The sequence below is a fragment of the Petaurus breviceps genome, unplaced genomic scaffold (genome assembly GCF_028583685.1).
Source record: "Petaurus breviceps papuanus isolate PSGF00001 unplaced genomic scaffold, PetGlider_PUasm1.0 77, whole genome shotgun sequence".
NCBI lineage: Eukaryota > Metazoa > Chordata > Mammalia > Diprotodontia > Petauridae > Petaurus > Petaurus breviceps.
Genome location: NW_027186492.1, coordinates 11,776,247 through 11,799,413, shown reverse-complemented (window position 1 = coordinate 11,799,413; position 23,167 = coordinate 11,776,247).

The following is a 23,167-nucleotide window of genomic DNA, read 5'->3' as shown; positions in this document are numbered from 1 at the left end:
CTAAGGTTGTCAAAAATGTGGAAAGAAAGTTTATGGACCTGTGGTTAAGAACCTCTGCATTATATTAATATAACACAATTTGTTTGGCTGCTCCTAGCTGAAAGATGCTCACTTTGTTTTTAGTTCTTTGCTACTCTGCAAAGTACTACTATAAATATTTTGGGATAAATGAGACCATTCTTTCTTTAATTTTTTTTTATTTTGCTTTTATAGAGGGGGCAAGGCAGGGCAATTGGGATTAAGTGACTTGTCCAAGGTCATACAAGTAAGTGTTACGTGTCAGAGGTCAAATTTGAACACAGGTCCTCCTGATTCCAGGATTCTCTATTCACTGCACTGCCTGAGACCATTCTTTCTGTCCTTCAACTCCTTGAACTTCCCAGTAGTTAGATCCCTGGATCGAAGGTTAAGAAAAATTTAGTCACTTTTCCCACATAATTCTAAATTGTGGCCAGGTGGCACAATGGCCTGGAATCAGAATGATGAGTCTTCATGAGTTCAAATCTGGCCTCAGACACTTACTAGCTCTGTGACCCTGGGCAAGTCACTTAACCCTGTTTGCCTCAGTTTCCTCATCTGGAAAATGAGCTGGAGAGGGAAATGGCAAACCACTCCAGTATCTTTGTCAAGAAAACCCTAAATGGAGACACATGGAATTGGAAGAATGAACAACAAAAATTGCTTTCCAGAATGGTTGGACCAAGTCAAAACTCTACCAGCAGTATATCAAACCTATATTTTTATTAGTGGGGGAAAAAACTGTCAGCCAACATTTATTAAGCACACAACCAAAATGAAAAAATCAAAACAACAAACAACAAACACGTCCTAGGAATTGTGACAAAAGCTAAGAACAGGGAGAAAAGCAAAAGAAATAGTGCCTGTTTTAGAAGAGCTCCTATTCTAATGGGGAAGAACCATGTAAACAATCTGTATGAATAAGGCACATAGGATAACTTGGAGGTTATCTCATAGGGAGGGCAGTGGGCTGAAGGGGGTCCGGGAAAAGCTTTCTGTAGAAGATGGATTATTAGCTGAGCTGTGAAGGAAGCCAGGGAAGCCTGCAGGTGGAGATGCGGAGGGAGAGCGTTCCCTGCATGGGGAATAGCCAGTGAAAATGCCCAGATTTGGGAGATGGAGTGTCCTTTTAGAGGAACAGCATGGAGGCCCTGCTAGCAATCTTTGAAGGTCTCCAACTAAGCTCCTCGTGTAGGGACCTCTTCCGTAGCCTCTCCTGATGGATGGCTATTTTACCAATGCTTGAATGTGTAGAGCTTACTGACTATCCCATGAGGCAGTTCCTCCCACTGCTGGGAAACTCTCACAGATAAAAAAAGCCTTCCTTATATTGAAGCAGAATGTGTAACTTGCCACTTGCCACTCATTGGTTCTAATTCTTTACCCTATAGCAATGTTTGTCTATTCCATCTTCTATGAAACAGCCTCTTTTTTTGCCTTTTTTTTTTGAGGGCAATTGGGGTTAAGTAACTTGCCCAAGGTTACATGGCTAGTTTGTGTGTGTGTGTGTGTGTGTGTGTGTGTGTGTGTGTGTGTGTGTTAAGTGTCTGAGGCCGGAATTGAACTCAGGTCCTCCAGACTCTGGGGCCAGTGCTTTACTCACTGCGCCACCTAGCCGCCCCAATCTTTTTTTTTTTTAAACACAGCTGTTAATTCTACAGACTCCCTTGTACTGTTTCACCTGTTATGTCTTATATAACATTTTCCAGACTGCTCACCGTCCTAGCTATTTTTCTCTGGATCCATTCTGCTCTGTGTATGTTCCTATTAAAATGTGTCTACCTGAAGCAAACACCATATTCTTTGTCAGCTAGGTGGCCCAGTGGATAGAGCGCTGGACCTGGAGATGGCAGGATTATCTGAGTTCTAATCTGACCTTTTACTATCTGTGTGACCCTGGGGTAATCTCTTAACCCGGGTCTGCCTCAGTTTCCTCATTTATAAAAATGAATATAATAATTTATAAAATGAGGATAAGAATTACCTCCCAGAGTTGTTGTGACAATCAAATGAAATACTATTTGTAAAGTGCTTTGCAAGCCTTAAAGCACTGTATTAATGCTAGCTGTTATTGTTGTCATTCTTATTATTCCAGATGTTATCGAAGAAGCACAGATTACAATGGTATTATTATAACTACCCATGGATCTGGATCTTATGCTTCTATTAATACAATCTAAGTTTGCATTAGCTTTTTAAAAAGAATACTCAACATAATTGTTGATCTCCTGTTGAGTTTGTGATTTACCAAAACACTATGGTTTGTTTTTTATTGTGTACCACTGCCAACCAAATCTTCTCCCCTTTTGTAGTTATACAGTTGGTGTAGATACTTCATACTTGTTCCTATAAAATTTAACCGTAAGATCATATAAAATTATAAGACCATATAGTTAGTACCTCCTCCAGCCTTAACCCATGCTAATTCTCTCAGCCTAAACATGTGCTGAGTGTTTGACTCCCTCAGTCACCTATACACAGAGTCATGCTTTTTAACCTCACATTCTTGACATCCTCTTTCCTCCTACAAGAGGTCTCTGAATCACTCTCACAAATCCTCTAGGGCTCTAGGCTCCTCCAAACTTCCTTACACATGGCAGTCTATAGGTTCAAGGCGTCCTTCCACATACCCAGCCTTCTAATTCTTACATGCTATGATTCTATGTTTCTGGAATTCCCTTGATCTCCCAATCCAGTAGCCTTATTACAGGCTTGCTGATTGATTGGTTTTAAAAGTTAAAAGTGCTGCACAAATGCAAGATGTTATTACTGTGATATCACCTCCTGGTTCTTCTAGGAGCTTGCTCTAGTCATCTCTGTTATGCAACTTCAGTCTCTCCTCCTCCATTGTACATACACACATGTAGATATACTATGCATATATGTGAATGTGTACACATACACACATATACATATTGAGAGAGAGAGAATCTGTTGGTTTTACAAGGCAATAACAAAATCGCTCTATTTGTGTTCCCTTCTGTACTTTTTTGTTTTTTTTTCTGTGAATTAAAAAAAAAATTACTTGATGCTCTTCTCTTCATTTATATCATTACCATGAATTTACTTCTCTCCACTCCACTTCCCAAACAGAAGCACTCTCATATCATATATGTGTACTCAGGCAAAACAAATCAATATATTGGTCATGTCTGAGAACGTATGTCTTCTTATGTACCTCTGGTTCATTATTTCTCTTCAGAGAGGACAAGTGTGTTTCATTATCAGTCTTGTGATGGCATGATTGGTTTCTGTTTTGGTCAGGAGTTCTGGGAGTGTAAATTGTTTCCTTGTTATTATCGAGGACTTTGTATAAATTATTCTCCTGGTTCGGTTTATTTTGCTTTATGTTCTTAAAAGTCTTTCCATATTTCTGAGAATATGTCACGTTTATAATTTATTTGGGCACAACAGTATTCTATGACATTTGTGTGCTGCATTTGTCTACCCATTCCCCAATTGTTAGGCACCTATTTGTTTCTAGTTCTTTGCCATAAAAAAGTACTTCTACATGTTATTCTTGTAAATATGAATCCTTTCATCTCTACTTGATCTTCTTGGGCACATATGAAGAGTATCACTAACACTGGGTCAAAGAGTATATGTAGTTTACTGAACGATAGTTCCAGATTTGTTTTATGGAATGGTTAAACCTCTTGAAGTCTTTAAACAAAGACCCTTGTATTAAGTATATTATTTATGTTTATATTTGTTATATATAATATAATTATGTTTATATTTGGTATATATTTATATTTAGTATATTCTAACTTGGACATGAGTTGGACTAGTTGGCCTCTTAGGTTCTCTTTAATGTCAAGATTCTGTTACTCTGTGAATATATTCCTTTCTTAGGCAGCAAAATCCTAAAATCAGGTACTGCTTTTATTTAAACCTTCTATCTTTCCTACTACTCCAGGACTGTGCACTGGAAACAATGAGTAATAAACATATGGAAACTGAATTTAGTTTCACTTGATAGGTTCCTGAAAATCCAGTACACAATTCTCAAAGCCACTTTATAAATGTTTGTTGAATTAAGTACATAATTCACATTTAAATAGAATCTTAAGGTTTACAAAACACTTTTCCTCATGATATCCCTTTGATGTGGGTAGCAAAAACATTCCCCTCTTACAGATGAGGAAACTGAGTCTCATAGTATATTTATAAAAACACAGATACCTATGATTTATTTCTCTTAAGAAATACAGAAGTGCATTTTCTCATCAGTCTTCTTTCTTCTTATCTTTTGTATATTGGAATGTTTGCATTGATTGCTAAATTCACTATAAAAAGGAAAAAAAAATTAGAAGTCACACAGCTAATAAACTGCAGACTTGTCCAAGGTCACATAGCAACAGGAATGAAAATATGAACCCAGGTTCTTGGATTCAAATCAATGCTTCTTTCCCCTCTTTTCACCAGTTTCACACTATGGACTGTGAAGGTTTTCCTTTTACTTCTTCCCTGGTCCTTTGGACTCATCCTTCAGTCTCTGGTCGTTTGTACTATAGATGCCAAAGGCAACAAGTCCTACTCATTTCCCCATAAAACATTCACTTCATTAAATGGCTGTTCCTTAAAAAATATGTCTGTTTCTTTGTTGTTTTCATTTCCCAATATATCCCTCTTCCTTCATCCAGAGAGCTAACCCTAATAATGACATGGAATAGAAGAAAAAAAAAGCAACTCAGCAAAACAAATTGTACTGGAAGTATACTTAATGCCTGATATTCATGGTGGAAACTTTGCCAAGAATAGAGAAGCTCCATTCTCCTATTTCTTCTTTTGGTGAGGGGCAACTAGGTGGTGCAGTGAATAGAGCACCAGCCCTGGAGTCAGGAGGACCTGAGTTCAAACTCGGCCTCAGACACTTGACACTTACTAGCTGTGTGACCTGGGCAAGTCACTTAACCCCAATTGCCTTGCCTTCCCCCCTCCAAAAAAAAAAAGTTGACACCTTCTCTTGGGCCAAAATTGGCCTCCTTGTAACTAGTTCTGTCCCAACCTGAAGAAGTCTAATCCTTTGATCCTATTGATAGCATTTCAAAGGCTTTACAGTTGCCATCTCATCCCTCCTAAATCTCTTTTACCAGGCTAAACTTTCCTGGTTCCTTGAACTGATCCTATTTTTGTTTGATCTTGAGGCCCAAATGGGGATATCATGGTTGCTGCCCATGTTAATGGTGAACATATTAATTTCTAATGTGGTCTCACTAGGGAAGAGTGTGCTAGCACTATCACCTTCCTCATTTTGGATATTATGTTTACATTGGTGGCTTGGTGATGCAGTGGATAGTGCTGGGCCTGGAGTCAGGAAGACTCATCTTCCTGAGTTCAAATCTGGCCTCAGACACTTTCTAGCAGGATGACCCTGGGCAAATTGCTTAACACTGTTTGCCTCCGTTTCCTCATCTGTTAAATGAGCTGGAGAAGGAAATGGCAAAACCACTCCAGTATCTTTGCCAAGAAAACTCCAAATGGGGTCATGGAGAGTCCAACACAACTGAAATAAATGAACAACAGCAATGCTTGTATCAGCAGGATTTTCTTAAGAAGGATATGATTTTGATATACAGATCAATGAAATGTCCCTGCTTATTCAAGTAATAAACTGAGGCTGCAGACTAGAGCCAGTAAGGGAAGACAGGAAGGACCCCAGAATTTTAAGTTCTGTTCAAAAACTGAGTTTACCAGGGAGGAAAGAGAGCAGTGGGGTTATGGGCTGACCGATGAAAGCAGAGTTGAATTCTGGGATGCTTTCCTTTTCCCACACCCCCACACAAACACACACATACACAGACACAGAGACACACAGACACAGACAAAGACACACACATGTCAGCATTAGGGTTAGAGTTTGAGGTTGGAAATAGTAGAAGAAAAGACAGAAATGGGAAGTTTTGGTAATCAAAGACTGATCCTGAAATCTAGTGATTTCCCCCATACATCAGTTGCAGCACTGATGAGTAATATGCACTCTAGGTTTCAGAAGCACATATGGTAAAGGCAATTTTAATCTATAGCAGGCAAAGGGAATATTTCTAAAAATGACTATTCTTGTGGAAATATTAGTAGTGACTACAACTTGGCTATGTTTTAAAGTCTGGAGGGCCCTGCTCATTTTGTTTGGCTTATCCAAAACACAACAGAAGACAACAAAAGTTGTGTCTATTTTTTAACCAACATGAAAGCCTCAAAACTAGTGTATTTGATATATCCCAAAACAATTTTTTATTAGTTAATTGTTCTATAACAAACTGGAATAGAGTAATTCAGTCATAACTAAGATAGAACTTTGTGAATTTGCTGAAAGGTAGAAGGCATTGACTCTGCCATCCCAGCTGCAAAACGTAGAATTTCAGTTTGTAATTTAAGGAAGCCAGGGACGTTAGTAGTCTGTGTGGAGGAGAGATCAAGTTCCAGACATGGGAGATAGCCAAGAGAGATGGAAATTATCTCTGTATCTCTTGTCTCTCTACCACCCCCTCCTACCCAAAACATACATCTCTGAAGCAGATGCCGGTTCAACTCTGTATTTTTCTACCACTTAGTTGAAACACATTTTTGGTGAATATTGATTGTGGTTTCATATTAAGCTCAAAGCAAGAAATGTATTCCTATGTGGGTCATAGAACATTTCAAAATGGAAGATTTAACAACAGTGAGCCCTGATAGAGAGGGTAGTGATGATGGAAAAGAGATGCCAAAATTCTGAGGCTATAAGTAATTTACCTAAACACTATTGTTCAATAGTTTAACACCTACAAAGTTTCTTTCCAACACAAGAGAGAACTAAAGCTTCAGTGATATGTATGATGTATGATCAGAAAAGCCTAAGGCTTATTAACTTCACCTCCCAAAGACTCAACCAAAAAAAATTTATTTTCCCTTCATGCCCTCTAGTTTCCTATTGCTGAGTTAGGAGGAAGGTGCTGGATTACGGAGAACCACATTAGGCATCTGTATTCTGCAGAAAGCATAGCTTTTTACTTAAGAATGCTTCAGAATTATGGGCTGTTGTGTCCACTCCCCCCTTTCTTTTCTTCTTCTTTTTTTTTTTTTTAAAGAAAATCCATCTGTTAAGTAAGGGTTCCTTACTTATAATCTCTGCCCCACCACACCTGGCATTTTTTCCATTCCAATGTTTATTTCCTTGTTTGCTGGAGTTTTGTTGAAATTGTAGGTATAATTCTTTAAATATACTGAGTGTTCATGTTTGTATATTTCACTCATCTCAGGGCATACATGACAGTAGAGAATGTTTTTCCACTTGGGATTTTCCCTTTGAGAGAGTATATTTTTAAACTGCTGTACATGGATTGTTGTGCACTCTTTAAATTATTTGCAATTGCTGAAGAACAAACAAGTCAACATGTACTTATATTACTTTGTATATAGACATATATGTATTTATATTCATCAACAATCATTTTTGTTGCCCATTATATGCCAGAAATTGTATACATGTGCTCACATATTTGTTTTTTATGGGAAGCTTTATATAAATAAAGAGAACATTTCAGTAAAACTAAAAGTCAGCCTGGTGAGAATTTCCTCAAATAATGAAGAGAAAGTCCTTTGTGTGAGTTCCTTCTTCTAAATTTATTTATCCGTTTTTCCTCCTTCCTTATTTTCCTCAGTGGAATAGGAACCAAGTCTGGGACATCTCCTAAGAGCCTTCTTCCTTTTTTTAAACCATTTTTTCTAATCTACTAAGGGACTGGAAATGACTTTTAACCAGGAGGTGGGGAGGGGGTAATCAGGGTTCATGGCCTTGAAGGGAAATAAAGGAAAGAAAAATCTACCTAATATGGGATTTCAGGTACCAGTTCCTATGATTCCCCTAGAAGTTTTGTTTTTTTTCTAGGAAAGATGGCAAAAAAAGAAATCAGTCTTTTAAAAAAAATTATTTACTCTTAGTTTACAACATTCAGTTTCACAATCCCTTGAGTTCCAAATTTTCTCCTCCTTCCCTCCCCCATGGTGGCATGAAATCTGATATAGGTTCTACAAATACCTTTGCATTAAACATTAGTCAAGTTGTAAAGAAGAATGATAACCAATGTGAACCAGGAGAAAGAATGAAATAAAACTAAACACAAAAGAAGGAGAGTAAGTAATTTGCTTCAATCTGCATTCAGAGACTGTAGTTTTTTTCTCTGGATGTGGATATCCCCCTTCCATCATGAGTCTTTTGGAGTTGTCTTATAACCTCGCGTTGCTGAGGAACCCAGTCTATCAAAGTCATCACAGATGCGCTGTGTCTGTAATTGTGCACAAAGTTCTCCTGGTTCTGCCCTCACTCAGCATAGTTTCTATAAGTCTTTCCAGGTTATTATGAAGTCCGTCTGCTCCTCATTTCTTATAGCACAATAGTATTCCATTACATTCATATAACACAACTTGTTCAGCCATTCCCCAATTGATGGGCATTCCCTTGATTTCCAGTGCTTTGCCACCACAAAAAGAGCTGCTATAAATATTTTTGTCCATATGAGTCCTCCTCCCACTTGCATGATCTCTTTAGGATATAGCTCTAGAAGTGATATTTATTGCTGGGTCAAAGGGTATGAACAGTTTGATAGCCCTTTGGGCATACTTGGAAATTGCTCTCCAGAATGGTTGGATCAGTTCACAACGACACCAACAAGGCATGAGTATTCCATTAAAAAAATCAGTTGAAATTCTATCTAAAAGTATTTGTTATTTTAAAAAATAAATCAGTCCTTTCCACATGTCATAGTATCCCAGTGGACCTGAGTATGATGCCAGTTGCCGTGAAGATATAATATGCTGAGAAGCGTGTTTCCCATTTTAACTTCTGTCATTGTATTCCTCTTCTAGTGCAGTGCCTGGCACACCATAGACATTTAATAAATGCTTGTTGAATATACTGGAATTGAATTTTCCTTAATTTCCTTATATTTATGTTTAGGCTCTGCTTTAGAAGCCAGAGTATAGAGAGGATAAGCAGGTTGGACTAATAATAATAATTTCACGTCTACATCTCACAGTTAGCTTATCAAAAAGTCTCTGCATCTATTTAATCAATATTTACTGTAGTCATGTGATGCAGGCAGGCCTAGGAAAAGGGGCCACTGCTGTAACAGTACTTATTAGGTATTAATTATGTTCCAGGCTCTATACTAAGCACAGGTGATACAAAGAAGGCAATTAATTGTCCCTGTTCTCAGTGAGCTCACAGTCTCTCATGAAAACGCTAAATGAGTTGCCTAAACGATGCTTCTTAAACTGTGGGTTGTGATACTATATGGAGTTGTGAAATTTGGTGACAGTAAAAGGTGTCTTGAATACAAGACCAAAAAGTAATTAAAAATCAAACGTGTAATGAACCCGAGGTGTTCCTAGGAAGCGCTTGCCCATGGTGCATCGGGCAACTTCCACTGCAGGCTTGGTTCTGAACACAAAGCAGGCACACTTTGCATTGCACATGCCCGCAGGCCACACAACACCAATGAACTTTGCCATAATTTGAAAAGGGGTCACAAGTAGAAAAAGCTAAAGAAGCACCACCAGTCTGTGTCAGAGGCAGAAATGTGAACTCAGGTCTTCCCAGGTTGGAGCTCTTCTCTCTGTTCACTATACCATGCTGCCTCAGATGTAGGAAGACCAGGTATTATTATTATTAATTATTTTGGGGGGATTATAGATCTAAAATTGCAAGGAGCTTCCTAGATTATCTAGTCCAGAGCTTCTCAGAGTATGGTCTGGGGATGCCTGGGAGTCCCTGAGACCCTTTTAAGAGATCCCAAAAGTCAAAACCATTCCATAATAATGCTAAAATATTTTAATTTCTAATATAGTAAATATGAATAACTATAACCCACGTTTGAAATAAAAGTTTAATAATTTTTAAGGGTTTATTTGTTTGGTTTGTTTTTTTACTTTTTGGAGGGGGGAAGGCAGGGCAATTGGGGTCAAGTGACTTGCCCAAGGTCACCGAGCTAGTGTTAAGTTTCTGAGGCCAGATTTCAACTCAGGTCCTCTGGACTCCAGGGTTGGTGCTCCATTCACTGAACCCCCTAATATTTAAGAGTTTAAAGGGGTCTTGACATCAAAAAGTTTGATCTAGTCCAACCCTTTCACTTGTCAGATGAGACAGACCACTGAAGCCCAGAGAGAGATTCAGTACTTTGGCCAAGATCACACAGGTAGGTAAGGTGCATGAGCAAGATTTGAACTGTGACTTCACCTTAAGTGTTCTTTCCTCTATACTGTGAGGATAGTTCACAAATGAAGAAATTGAGGTGATAGTAATGACTAATATAATATAATAATAGTATAGTGCTTTAAGCTTCGCAAAGTACTCTGCAAATACAATCTCATTTTATCTTCATAATAACCCTGGGAGATAGGTGATTTCATTGTTCCTGTTATACAGGTTGCTAGGTGGCATAATGGATAGAGTACGGGGCCTGGAGTCAGGAAGACTCATCTTCCTGAGTTCAAATTGGGCCACAGACACTTATTAGCTGTGTGACCTGGGTGAGTCATTTAACTTTCTTTTCCTTATCTATAAAAATAAGCTGGAGAAGGAAATGACAAACCACTCCAGTATTGTTGCCAAGAAAACCCCATGAAAAGTTGGACATGGATGGAAAGTGACTGAATAACAACACATTTTGCAGGTGAGGAAACCAGGGCAGACAGAAATAAAATGACTTGCCCAGGGCCACACAGCTAATAAATGTCTAAAGCTAGATCTGAACTTAGACCTTCCTGACTTGAGGTCCACTACATCTATACACTACATCACATAGGTAGAAAGAGAGCTCAAGGGTTCAAGTAAATGGAGAAACATTAGTTCTACTGACTCCTTGTTCTGTTTAACAGATCATGCTGCCAATATATCCATTTAAATCAGGCCTGTTAATTAGTACAGGCCTACTACCTGAAAGTGGGGTTAAGCTTAAATGTAGTTTAACCATGGACAAGGTTTTAAGTAAATATGGAAATCTTACCTAACAGTCTAAAGGCTGTGCTTGGTATGAAGTATTATTACTATAAATTAACCCAATATCCTAATAACATAATGACTGTATAAAAAAAGAGGTTAGGGAGAATTGAGCTGGCTGATAAACAGTTTTGGAGGTCCTGAAGATTTCTGTGAAAAATCCTGTATTTTGATGAATTAACTAATAACTATTTATCAAATAGCTGCTTTTTTGCCAAGTGCCTTTTGTTATTAAGGAATACATCTTCCCTAGACCATGCTTACACCATATGCAGAATGACTAGGAATTTTTGTATCCAGGGCAAGGGGAATAGGGAAAAAATGGTGAAGATAGAATTGAGCTCATCTGGAGTGTGGTTCAAGAACACAGCAAGGTTTCCATACTATTGAAGGACTTTATATCAATATGATGCTATCTGTCCTGTCTGTATTTCAACTTTGGAGCAAAGTTCTGATTAATCCACTCTGAATATGGTTTTGATCATAAAATCTCTAAAATATGAAAAAAAAATTTTAGAATTTTTAAGGCCTATTATTTAAATTTAAATTCTTTTTTTTTTTTTTTGCTTTTTTGGAGGGGAAAAGGCAGGGCAATTGGGGTTAAGTGACTTGCCCAAGGTCACACAGCTAGTAGGTATATCAAGTGTCTGAGACCAGATTTGAACTCAGGTCCTTCTGACTCTAGGGCTGGTGCTCTATTCACTGTGCCACTTAGCAGCCCCAAATTTAAATTCTTTAGAAAGAATTCTTTAATTCTTTTAATAATTTATGAATGGATTAGCCATTTCTAGATAACATGCAAGGAACTAGGGGTGTCTCCCCTTCCCATTGGGATTCTGACAGTGGGGCCTAGTTTGGAAGTAATTTGCCCTGTAAAGAGAAGTGTGGTGACTTTAAGGGTGCCTAATCTCATAGAAATGAATGTCTGTTGTAGTTGTTCATATGAGTTTCAGTGTTCCAAAGGCAAATATAAACCATTCTATCTTTTAGCAAAGGTAATTCAGAAGCTGACTAAAAATTATGCTGTTTTCTTAATCTCTTGCCTTTCCTGTTTTTGGCCTGCAGATTTCAATAGTGTTTCCTCAAAAATGTAATTTCTTTGGCTCATGCATATAATTTAGAAGTATATAATTTAGGTATAATATACAATTTGGGAAAATCTGTTGAATTAGGTATTCTTAATAGTCAAGCCAAATTATAGGCAGGCCAGCTGACAAGGAAGTGCTTTTTTTTTTTTAAAAGAAGCAACTCTATTAAAAGAATTAAATGACAGCTATTCATGTGTGGATAAACATAGCCGTCTATGGTGAGCTAAGTGGGTTGGGTAAAACATCATGATAACGAGGTCAGCCCCTGTGTGGACCAGCTCTCTTTATTCTGTTCGGTGCCTGCACATTAGACTTCTATAGCTAAACCCCAAATGGCTTGCAGATTATATACCCTTTCTCTATGTCCTCCAGACCTCTCTGAACACTGCAGTCTGAGCTATTGATGCCACTTAAGGAACTTGAACTTTGCCATCAGACCTATTGATGAGCCATTAGAATTCTAGGTTTTTCTACCTACTCTACAGCTAAATGGGACTGGAAGGATCCTTCAGGGTCATCTCATCCAACCCCCTTCATATGCATATAAAACAGGGAAGTGAGGTAAATTAACCAAGGTTAGACAAATAGGAAGTAGCAGGGCCAGAACACAAGAACAATTTCTAGACTTTTCCTTTCATCATATGATCTCATTTGAGACTCACAACAACAGGTATTATCACTCCCATCTTAAAGTTAAGGAAAAGGGTCTGTAATAATCCATGGTCCCATAGCTAGTAAATATCAGAGGTAAGATTTAAACCCAGATAAATCCTGATTAGTCCCTTCTTATTTCCCAGCCTCTGTCCTCTGCTCCAGTCCCACTGGACATTTCTTTTTTTGAGGCAATTGTGTTAAGTGACTTGCCCAGAGTCACACAGCTAGTAAGTTTCTGAGGACAGATCTGAACTCAGGTCTTCCTAACTATAGGACCAGTGCTCTATCTGCTGTAGCTGCTGCCCCCCCACTCCTCCACTGGGCGTTTCAAACTGGATGCCCTGTACGTATCTCAAACTCAACATATCTGAAGCAGAAATCATTACATTTGTTATCTTTTACCCCAAACCCACCCCCATCCTGATCTTTCCCTTTTACTAAGGAGGGCACCATCATCCTCCCAATTATGAAGATTCATAACTGGAATGTCATCCTCAATTCCTCAGTCTCACTCACTCCATACCTCCTTTCATTGCCAAATCTTGTCATTGTTACCTTCCCAAAGTCTTTTGTGCGTATATCTCTACCTCCACTTCTTAGTTCAAACCCTCATCATCTCTCCGCTGGACTGTTACAATAACCTTCTAATTGGTCTCCTTGCCTCAAGACTTTCTCTGTTCCAAGCCATCCCTCACACAGCTGCCAAAGTGATTTTGTGTAGAGATAATAATTAAACCCACAAAAAACTGATTAGATCACAAAGAGAAAATATAGAGTGAGAAGATGTGCCAGGATGTAACTATGGTTATGGGGTACAATAAGGATAATGATCAAAAAAAGGAGACTGAAATGGAGTGATGAGACTTACAGGGGAGAACAAAAAGAGAAGCCTGTCTGAGGTCTGGCCCTGCCACTTCCCCTATTCAATAAACTCTAGTGGTTCCCTATTACCTTTAGGAACAAATGTAAACTGCTTTTTTGGGGGACACCTCTTCCTGTTTTCCAATCTTTTACAACCCTCCACAGGCTCTATAGTTCAGTCACATCGGTCAATTTGCCGTTCTTCACGTAAAATGTCCTATCTCCCATTTCTGTGCCTTTGCAGTTTCTGTTCGCCACGTCTGCAATGCTCTCTCTTTTCACTTCTATTTCTTAATTTACCTGTATTCCTTAAGGTCTCAGCTCAAAGGAGACTTTCTACAGGAGACCTTTTCTTGTCCCCCCAGCTTCTAATAATGCCTTTCCCTTCTAAGGTTACCGTCTATCTCCTCTGTATTTCTTTTATGTGTGTATGTATGTAGGTGTACACATATACATATATATACATATACCTACAAATACACACATACAAATATGTATGTGTTTATATATACATACATATACACACATATACATATATATGTATGTATGTATATATACTGTCTCCCCATGAGAATGTAAATTCCTTAAGAGCAGGAATTTATTTTTTCTTTTTACCCCACAGCTTTGTATAGCTCTTTGCACATGGGAGGAATTAAGCCCCAAGTTTAGCATGGTACCCATTATACCCCACTACTTGCTTTGAAGTTAAAGGTCATGCTGATATAGACAAGCCTTTTCATTTCTTTCCTTCACAAGCTTTCCCTGCTACTAATCTTTCATCTGTATCTACTTGTTAATTCCTTACTGTTTCACTTGACCCAACCATCCCCTCAAGCTATTGTCCTATATTTTTCCTGGATCTCACAGCGAATTCGAATTCCTAGAAAAAAGCTGTATCCTCTCATTGCTTCCTCTTTGTCTCTTCTCGTTCTGTTCTCAACCCTTTGCCATATGGTTTGTGAACTTGTCATTCAAATGAAGATGATTTCTCCAAAGTTCTTAGTGAGTTTTAATGGCTGAATCTGATGGCTTTTTCTCGGTCCTCATTCCTCTCGTCGCAGCACTTGACAGCATGGACCCCCTCTTTCTTCCTGAATACTCTTTCTCTCCTTTCTGGGTGTTTTTGAGGTTTTGCGTTTTTGGTTGTCGCCTATGGGTCTCATGGCTCCATTTCAGTCTCTTTTTACTGATCTTCATGCATATTGTGCCCCCTAAGCATGGTTATATCCTGGCACATTTTCTCACCCCATTTTCTCTTTCTTTGTGATTTAATCAGTTCTTGTGCGTTTAATTATTATCTCTATGCAGATGATTCCCATTCTAGTTTTTCTCTTGAGCATACCACCAACCGCATATTGGTCTGCACTGGCAGTCCTCTAGGCATCCCAATAGCAGTAAGTCCTAAACTAAAGCTCTCTCAGAGGCCATGCCTTTTCTGAATTTCTCTATTACTTTTAAGGGTACCACCATTCTGCTAGTTACCCAGGTTTGTAACCTGAGAATTGTCCTTGATGCCTTGATTTTCCTCACCCTGCATAGCCCATCACTTACCAAGTTCTTTAAATTTTTGCCTCCACAACATTTTTCATTTCTCTCTCCTTCTCTTTCCTTCTGTTATTATTGATTTAATTTAAGTACCTTAAATTAATTCCTTCACCTTTCATCTTGACTATTTCTTTCTTTCTTTTTTTTTTTTTGTTTTTTATTTGGAGGGCTATTGGGGTTAAGTGACTTGCCCAAAGTCACACTATTTTCAAAGTGTCTGAGGCTGGATTTGAACTCAGGCACTCTTGACTCCAGGGCCTATTCACTGCTCTATTCACTGCGCCACCTAGCCATCCCCATCTTGACTATTTTAAAATCCTAATTGGTTTCTTCCCCATGTTTCTCCTTCCTCCAATTCATTCTCCTAACAGCCACCAAAATGATGTTCCTTAAATGCAGGTCTGTCCATATCATTCCCTTGTTCAATAAACTGTAGTGTTTGAGGCACAAAGTTAGAACTTCATAAAAGCTTGTTAAATATTGATTCATATTACCTCTAGGGTCAAATATAAACTCAGTTTGGCATTTAAAGCCAGTCACAACCCAACTCCAACCTATCTTTCCAGGCTTTTGCTTCATGTGTCCTGTGGATCAGCTAAACTGGTCTTTTTGCTGTTGCTTGCACACAGTCCCCCATTTTCTCTACTTCTGTCTTTATATAGACTCTTCCCATTCTTGGAAAGTTCTTCCTCACCTCTACCTTTTAGAATACCTAGTCCCCTAAAAACTTAACTCAAATACAGTCTTATGCAAGAGGAATTTCCTCATCACTCAGGCTTCTAGTGACTCCCCACAGCAAAATAAATGCCTCATATTCATGTTGTACATATCTCACACAAACATGTATGTGTACACATTGTCTCCCTTGTTTCAATGTAAGCTCCTTGAAGGAAGTGAATTTTCCAGCTCTTAGCTTGGCACATGGTTTGCATTTAATAAATGTTAATTGAGTAATTATTGATGAGTCAGGATACCAGAGATACAGAGAAATGTAACAAAAAATTAGAAGGACAGAACACAGTTAGACTCTATTCCAGCATTTATCCAGCACCTACCATATGCATGTAACTATGCTTAGGGTGGAGTATACACAGACAAAATACAAAATAATTTTTGCCCTCAAGGAGTTTACATTCTGCTGAGGGGATATGATGCATAAACAAATAAGCAATAGAAATAGTGATTTGAGAATGACCTAGAGACCACTAACACCCAGGGAGACTGCATATATTCACTGGTACCTCTTTTGATGAGTAAAAGATCTTAGATACATTTTTTTGAGGGGGGGAGGCAAGGTAATTGGGGTTAAGTGACTTGCCCAAGGTCACACAGCTAGTATGTAAAGTGTCTGAGGCCAGATTTGAACTCAGGTCCTCCTGACTCCAGGGTTAGTTCTCTATTCACTGTACCACCTAGCTGCCCCTTACATACGTATTTTTTACACATATTAAGATGAGGCTTCTTCCTTTTTTTTACTTAAGAGATAGTCTTATTTTCTCCCCTTCTATAGCTTGTTTAATATGATCAATTAGAGTTTTTTTTAATAAAATAGGAAAACCGAGTACTTGTTAAAGTGGTTTTCCCCCTATCATTAAGTTTAAAACTCAAACCACACATTATTATGATGTTGACATACCACAGAGTGTTCTGTGTGGGGTTATTACAACACTTCTTGGGTGGTTTAGGGCATAAGGCCAAGGGCTCATATAATACACACAAGACTTATCCTAAGATAGGTCCTAAAGTATTTTAATCTTATATTAGAAGAAAGTCATCTTTTGCCACTTGAATTCCAAGTAGTATAATGTTTTAAAAATCCCTCTTTTCATCTATCAGCCAATGAGGATCACGGCCCCTCCATTCCTAAAGCAGATGGTATAACGAACTTCTATGGCCAAGAAAATTCATCACCTGGCAACATAGCCCTGTGCTGATTGGCTTCTTTGAACTAGTAAGGTTGGTACTTGAAAGACAGACATACTCTCTGTCACCAGGCCAGTACTTGGTATCTTCCCAGCTTGGCTGGACTTGCTAGAGATTATGCTGTTTTGGTATAACTTTTAAGAAATCACAGTCACCTTCGCATCATGATGAGGCATCAGAGCAGCACTTTAGAGGAAGTGAATGTCATGTAAGCTCTATAATCACATTGCTAAGCAATTGAAGCATGTAACTCTTGTGGAAGAATGTGACTTGATGGAAGGACCACTAGATTTGAATTTGACATATGGAACTCAAATACAGGTCCAACATCCTATTCAATGGGCCATTGAACTGCTTAATACTACAATGGCTTTACTATTGGTCTCCTAGTCTCGAGTTTCTACTCATTCCATTCAGTGATTTGTCTAAAACATATGTCTGACCAAAGCTCCAGTGGCTTCCTATTGACCTCCAGGATCAAACACAAATTCCTCTAGTATTCAACATTCTTCAGAACCTGATCCTTTCTTACCTTCCAGTCTTCTTATGCTTTATTATTCTGATCAAAGAAATGATCGCATTATCATATTATTATTAGGGTAGCTAAGTGACACTGTAGATATAGAACTCTGGGTCTGGAGTCAGGAAGAACTGGGTTCAGTTAAGCTTCAGATACTCAGTTGTGTGACCTTGGGGAAGTCACTTAATGTTTGTTTGCTTCAGTTTCCTCAACTTTAAAATAGGGTTAATAATTGAGCCTCTCTCCAGATTGTTGTGAAAATCAAATGAGATCCTATTTGTACAAAGAACTTATTTAGTGGAATGCCTGGTACATAGTAGGCACTACATAAATGATTATTTCTTTCGCTTTGCTGTGCTGGTTCTGCTCACTTCACTTTGCACCAGCTCATGCAAATCTTCCCAGGTTTCTCTGAAATCATCCCTTTCATAGTTTCTAAGGTATTTTTTTTTTTTTGTTTTGTTTTGTCTTTGTATCCCTAGCACCGAGCACAGAATCCAGCATATGGTAAGTGCTTAATAAATGCTTGTGGGATAGAATTGAGTTCAGGATAATTAGCAAACTCTTAAAGGCTAAAGTGTTAACACTTTCGAATGTGGTTTAAATATCATTTGGAAATCTCTGTCTTGGTTATTTTGATATGCTTTTCTCTTCCCAGACAAGAGTGAGAATGCCCTAACTTGTAGGGACATGTGGACAAAACCCATCAAAGAGGTCCTTGTTGTTGTTGTTCAATCACTTCAGTTGTGTCCATCTCTTTGTTTCTTTGATTAGGGTTTTCTTTTTCTATTTTTTTTGGAGAGGGGAAGGTAGGGCAATTGGGGTTATGTGACTTGTCCAAGGTTACCTGGCTAGTTTTTGTGTTAAGTGTCTGAGGCCGGATTTGAACTCAGGTCCTCCTGACTCCAGGGCTAGTGCTCTATTCACTGTGCCACGTAGCTTCCCTGATTGGGGTTTTCTTGGCAAAGATATTGGAATGGTTTTCCATTTCTTTCTCCAGATCATTTTACAGATGGGGGAAGCCGAGGCTAACAGGGTTCTGTAACTTGTCCAGAGTCACACAGCTAGTTAATATATGGGGTCAAATTTGAACTCCGATCTTCCTGATTCTCGACTGGGTGTTCTATCCATTGGGCCACCTAGCTGCCCCACAGAGAGGCCCAAATTGAGGCATTCATTCAGGCCCTCATGCATCACTGCCTGAGTGTACTATTGTTGTTTTAGTAGATGAGAATTTTGCCTGGGAAAGCATAGTGATATCAGGTTCATGCTGGCTTTGCTGGGTAAAGTCTCTGCCTTATAAATTATGGAACCTCTAAAGAAAGGACAGTTGATACCTTGCACTTCTCTTGTGAAGCAATCTTTACCAGCTCCTGCCCTGACAACATCCCCTTCGAAGAAGATTTTGTTGCTGAGGAAAGGGAATCACTGGGTGGATTATGCCTCCTCTTCTCACTCCTACCCAGAAAGCTAGGAAATACTGATTATGTATGCCTCTAACCTCTGAGAAGTCTTAGATTATTTGGGATCGAGACTGCTACATGTTTTAATACTTTAAAAAATGTATGTATAAAAGTGTATGCTTCTCTTTAACAGCCTCAGAAGTAGGACACTGATAAAGAGGCGATTTTTGCTAAAAATATCAATAAACAAGAATAGAACCATCCCAGCTGAAGTCTTCTTATCATGTTTCATCTTTTGTGACCTTGGGTTCTTGAAAGCAATGCCAGATGACTGTGAGTTCTGGGAGGTTCCACACAGCAGGACTAGGTTTGAATCTTGTTGTAATGAAGGGTTGTGTGTCTATGGTCTGAGGACCAGTCCTACTTAAGTACAGAGAAATTCGTCACCAGAGAGTTTACCAACAAGGTGGGCGATTTCTTTTTCCTGACAGAAACTACTAAGGCATGAAGGGCTGTGATTTCTATCCTGGAGAGGAAACCCATATTTAGCAAAACCACAGATGCTAGAAGTTTTGAAAATAGTGAGAACTACAAGTATTGTGGCAATTTTAAATAATGTCTTTGGGTGATTATCTATCTGTATTATGACACTTTTCAGAGGAGAATTTTTAAGTTGATTCATATTTGTATAATAGTGGTAATATGGCAAATTAAGAGAAACTTTCCCCACCTGGCTGCTTTCATGGAATTCATGATCTTCAGAAACTCATCATTCTGCAAAGATGAAATTAATTTTGAAATTCTCACCTCCCCAGATCGTTTCCTAACTCAGCTGCAGGACTTCATCATGCCCCCAAGAAGAGTAACCTCTTTCCCTTTCCAACTTTCAAAAATTTTACATTTAAAAAAAATTTTAAATTTTAAAATTGTCTTCTCCCATTAGATTGTGAGCTCCTAGATTGCAGCGACTGCCTTATGCCTTTCTTTGTATCCCCAGTATTCAGCACAATGTTCATCCCAGGGGTAGGGAACCTGTGGCTTTCTAAGTCCTTTTTGCACAGCCTTTCGACTGAGTCCATGTTTTACGGGACAAATCCTTTTATTAAGGGGATTTGCTCTGTGAAGTTTGGATTCAGTCAAAGAGCCTTGCTTGAGGACCTAGGGGGCCACATGTGGCCTTGAGGTCACTGGTCTCCTACCTCTGATCTATCCCATAGCAGACTCCACCTCTGAATGTTTATTGACTCCGACATTTAGAATGATTAAGGCAAACTGCAATGAAATGAGTAGAACCAGGAGAACCACGTGCTTAATGATAACAATAGTAATGTAAAGGAAAACGGCTTTGATCAAACTATGAACAATAATGACTTTAGAAGATTGATGATGGAACGTGCTTTATACCCCTTTGCAGAGAGGTGATGGACAAGAGATGATGAATGAGATATGAATTGTCAGATATGACCAGAGTGTTAATTGGCTTTGTGGGGCTATAAAAACATACTTGTTACAAGAGAGGATTTCTATATGGTAGGTTGGTGGGCACTGAGAAATAATGTGGAAAAAAGTAATGCAGTTATCCCTTCCACATCGTGGGGGTGAGGAGCACCACGCCCCCAAAACCTGCATAAAACCTTTTGGCCCTCCTTCACACCAGAGAACTCAGTACCGTATTGTAAAATTTGGGTTAAGTATTGAGTCATCGGCTCTATGTTGTCTGCTGGCTTTCACGTGTGTCTGTAGCTTCTGCAAAACTCCCCCCAAATTCCTATTTAAATTCTTTTGGTGATCCATGACATATTGAAACTGCAGTGGGGAAAGTCATGATGTGAAAGGGATGACTGTTCAACATTTTTTTCTAAAAGGGCACATAAGTTGGAACAGGTAGGTGGTGCACTAGTGGATAGAACACTGGCCCTGGAATCAGGAGGACCTGAGTTCAAATCTAGCCTCAGACACTTACTAGCTATGTGACCCAGGGCAAGTCACTTAACCCCAATTGCCTCCCCCAAAAGGGTACGGAAGCAAACAAAAGAGCATAGAAGACACAAACAAATAATACAATTTTGTTACTACCTTATTATATATATATGTATATATAAGTATCTATGTGTATATGTATATATACATATACAGGGTGTCTGAAAGTCATAGTGAAGTTTAAAGCTGTTAAGGCTTAAAACTGCACTAAGACTCTTGATAAACTATCTACATTTCTATTTTGTACAGACTGTATGTAGTAGGAGCTTGACTATATTGATGTTGGCTTCCCTGCCAAGACCCCTCTCACTCCCTCTGCTGGTTTCTGGATAACTTCTTGTGCAATTTTGGTCTAGAAGGAGTAGCTTTTGTCTGTTTCTTTTTAGTTTTCATGATTATTGATCTTATGTAATCATAATAAAAAATGATTTGGGAAAGGAGGCCTGCTGACAGAATTTGATCTACCTGATGTCACAGGCTTGATGCCCTTTCCCTTGGAAGGAGATACTAGCTAAGGGGCAAGAGTAGTTTAGAGTATAATTTCATTTATTAAACACTGTGGAGAATGATGGTGGAAGATTACTAGAAGTGTTGCCTTATAAAATAATGAAAAGTAATGGGATGAGAAACAAGTCTAAAGTAAAGCTTGGCATGAGACCCAGGTGAACCGCGTCATCCCAAGGGCATTCATAGACAAAACAGGCAGAACAACAAATAGAAAACGAAACAGCTGTGTCAGCATTTCTACAATGACTTATTTTCATCATCAATGACAGAGGAATCCAGACATATGGGCCCCGATATTTCAATATCAGAGCAGTTCTCTGAAAAAAAGTAGCAATGGCGTGATAGGGAGGCAGAGTCAGGAAAAGTGGATGGACTGGATCCGAATCATGATCTGGAGTCATGCAACAAAAAATCACTAAACCACAGTGATCCCACTACTGGGCATATAGCCCAAGGAGGTTAACCAGAGAAGGGAAAAAGCCCCACATATGTGAAAACATTCACAGTTATACTTCTTTGCGGAGCAAAGACAAACAAGCAAACAAACCCCCCAAATCAACCCCCAAAAATATCTCTCTCTCTCTCCCTCTCTCTCTCTCTCTCTCCCTCTCCCTCTCTCCTCCCTCTCCCCCCTCCCCACCCTCTTTCCCTCTCTCCCTCTGTCACACTCTCTCTCCTCAAAGTGTAAATAAAGTCCATACTCATTGGTTAGGGGCGTATGATTGTAGTGCTATTGTGTTTTCATAGAATGCCATGAATGTAAAGAATTTAGAGGAACATGGGAAGATGGACCATAGCTCTAGAGATGAAAGGGATCTCAGAAGCTGTTGAGCGTGACTGCTTCATTTCACAAATGGGGAGATAGATGCTCATAGACATTAAAGGACTTGCCCCAAGGTCCTCCAGGTAGGGTTTGAGCCTATGTCCTCTTGACTCTTTCCAGTGTACCATATTATCTTCCTATGGATTAAATGATGTCCAATGAAGTGAGTAGAATCAGGAGAACAACATATACAAAAGTGGCAGCTAGGGAGAGCCATAGTGCACAGAGCACCAGGCCTGGAGTCAGGACAACTCATCTTTCCTGAGTTTAAATCCAGCCTCAGACACTTACTAATTGTGTGACCCTGGGCAAGTCAGCTAACCCTGTAGGTCTCATTTTCATCACATGTAAAATGAGCTGGAGAAGGAAATGACAAACCACTCCATGCCAAGAAAATCCCAAATGGGGTCACAAAGAGTCAGATAGGATTGAACAACGACAAAAACAAAATGTAAAAAAAAACAACACTAAGAAGAGGCGATGGAACTTCTCTTTTTCTTCTCTAGAAGAGGGATGAAAGGACTAAGAAGTGGAATGATGCACAGGCCGATGTGGTTGCTCTGTGGGTTGGTTTTGCTTAAATACTTGGTTATGAAGGAACATTACATGGCAGAGGGAGATAGTTGATATGAAAGACAAAAGGCATCAACAGAACTATTTTTTAAAGGTCTAGGAAATTTGTTTTGGAGATGATACAATCGAGCAATCCACTGAGAATTTAAATGCACACTATGGGCCAAGTACTATGCTTGTTGCTGGAGATAGGACAAAAAGGAAATAGGCCCCACTTACGACAGATCACTGGACTCTACTGCAATGTGCTCTCTCTCTCTCTCTCTCTCTCTCTCTCTCTCTCTCTTTCTC